The sequence below is a fragment of the Gymnoscopelus braueri genome (genome assembly GCF_963280865.1).
Source record: "Gymnoscopelus braueri genome assembly, chromosome: 4".
Classification (NCBI taxonomy): Eukaryota; Metazoa; Chordata; class Actinopteri; order Myctophiformes; family Myctophidae; genus Gymnoscopelus; species Gymnoscopelus braueri.
In genome coordinates, this window is record NC_137605.1 from 2,246,851 (window position 1) to 2,249,847 (window position 2,997).

Below are 2,997 nucleotides of genomic sequence, written 5' to 3' on the forward strand. Positions count from 1 at the left end.
GTGCATGTGTGTGTGTTTAAAATCTCTGGATTGGGTGGAAAGTTTAGTTTAGTTTAGTCATGTTAAAAAAACAGAATATTTCTTTTTTTTGCACTGTCGAAATCACAACAATTACATGAATATCAGATTAAAATATAGCAAAAAAGAAACAAAAGGCGGAAAAAAAGATAGAGAAAGTAATCAAAACATATCCAAAAAGGAGTGAGAAGAAGTAAAAAACGTATAAACTCCCACCCCTTTTATACCTTTGAGTTAAATAATGACTTACTCTTACGTTGAATTCTGTGCCTTACATTAGACTACTTGTAAAAATATATATACTCTTCAATGATATATCAAAATATATATCCTATATAAATATATATATATATATATATATATATAAATATATACACATTATCCTAAATACAAAATACAAAATACTACAATACTACCCTCTATGTATAGTACATACTATATAATAAACAATACATACAAATACAGCAAATAACCCTGCTATTCATTCCCGTCCTCCCTGTAACTTGTGAAAACCAAACCCTTGTACATTGCTTTAAAATGATTGATGTTTGGACATTGCTTTAGTACCTCAGTCAACCTGTTCCATATATTTACACCTGTAATTGATACGCAAAACCCTTTCATAGTGGTATGTCTGTTTAATGTTTTAAAATTGAATTCTCCCCTCAAGTTATAACCCCCCTCACGATCCTGAAACAAATTTTGGATATTTACTGGTAGATGATGGTTCTTAGCCTTGTACATTATTATTGCTGTTTGATATGATACTATGTCGGTAAATTTTAATAATTTTGACTGTAAAAATAGTGAATTAGTATGCTCCAGGTAGCCGACCTTGTGAATGGTCCTTATTGCTCTCTTTCGGAGAATGATTAGTGACTGTAATGATTTGTTATAGTTATTACCCCAAACTTCAGCGCAATAATGTAAGTAAGGCATGACTAGGGAACAGTAGAGAGTGTGGAGTGACTTGTGATCCAGAACCTGCTTTGCTTTATTTATGACTGCTATACTTCTAGCTACTTTGTGCTTTACATGTGTAATATGTGGTTTCCAGCTAAGCCTGTCATCTATTGTCACACCTAGGAATTTGTTTTCATGCACCCGATCAATAGCAACCCCATCTATTTCTATCTGTACCTGTGTGTTAATCCTGTACTTACCAAATAACATAAACATTGTCTTGCTTACATTTAAAGATAATCTATTCCAATCAAACCATAATTTCAGTTTATTTAATTCTTCATTGACATCCTGTAATTTGTCCAAATTATCATCAGAGCAAAACACATTTGTGTCATCAGCAAAAAGTACCAATGACAGCAGTTTTGATACATGAAAAATATAATTGATGTACAGAATAAAAAGTTCACTGGCTATACGCAGTGTTGCCAGATTATGTGAAAGAAATAAGCAACCAGGTCTATGAAAACAAGCCCAAAAGAAGCGACTATAATAGGCCACATGAGCACTTTAAACCTAAATGCGATCTGCTATTTGAAAATAGCAGATCTACAAGCTCACAACGTGACGTAACATGCTGATGGCTTTTAGATCTACTATGTTCAAAAGAAAATCTTGGAAATGTTTTTTATAGATTTTGAAATAAAATTGAAACTTTTTAACAACTGAAATCTGGTATGGCGGTCCCAGGCACAAAATATTGTAGATTAATACATAGGCTATTAATCTGTTTTTTTTTTCATGAAAATGTCAAAGAACCAAACGTTTGATTTAAACAACATTAGGAAACAAGCCCAAAAAAACCCACAACTACCAATATTTACAATCAACTGTACAGAAGAATAAGCCGAAGTCTCACACACTCGCACGCACACACACACACACACACACACACACACACACACACACACACACACACACACACACACACACACACACACACACACACACACACACACACACACACACACACACACACACACACACACACACACACACACACACACACACACACACACACACACACACACACACACACACACACACACACACACACACACACACACACACTGCCCCTGTGTACAGTAGGTGCCAACACCCCCCAAAATATCTTACACATTTTCAAAAGAATAGAGTCCACTTCCAAAGAACATTTTCTTCATTTATTCAAACAAAAAATGTTTTTCAAAAAAAGGGTGAAAACTAAATCAAACAAAAACGTTAAGAAACATTGTTTCTGGTCTATATCCTCAGAGCTGTCTTTTCCTCTTGTACTGATTCAAGTCTCTGTGACCCTGATAGACTCCTTTTATAAAGGACTATATTCACAGCTGGACCTGATCAGAACAGCTGTTCTAAATCATCTCTTGATTACAGCAGAAAAACATGATGCACAGTTCAAATACTAGAGACATAGTTAAACAAACACTGGTAAATACAAATTTAGGCTACTATAAAACCTTATTACAAAATAAAATGACACAAATCATTCTCACAATACACACAGATCATATGTTTTCACATACATGCTCCCACACCCTGTTCACTTAAAATGTTTTAGTAAGTTTGCCACTTAGCATAATAACTTATAATAGCAATAACTTAGCATTATTATTATGAAATAATAATAATGATAAACTTTATTTGTATAGCACCTTTCATGACATGAAATGCAGCTCAAAGTGCTTTACAGAGCAAGAATACAATCACAATTACAACTGATTTAACAATAAAGCAAAAAAGAAAAGCAGAGGCATAAAACAACATTAAAATAATAGCAAAAGGCAGTGAATCAGGCAATACAGTGAGGACATGGATAACAACACAGAGGTTTAAAAATCAACCAAAACAATCTACTAAAAGTAAACTCAACACATGACATTTACAGTAACATATAGAGCAGGTCAGACTCAACATTTACAGTAACATATAGAGCAGGTCAGACTCAACATTTACAGTAACATATAGAGCAGGTCAGACTCAACATTTACAGTAACATATAGAGCAGGTCAAACT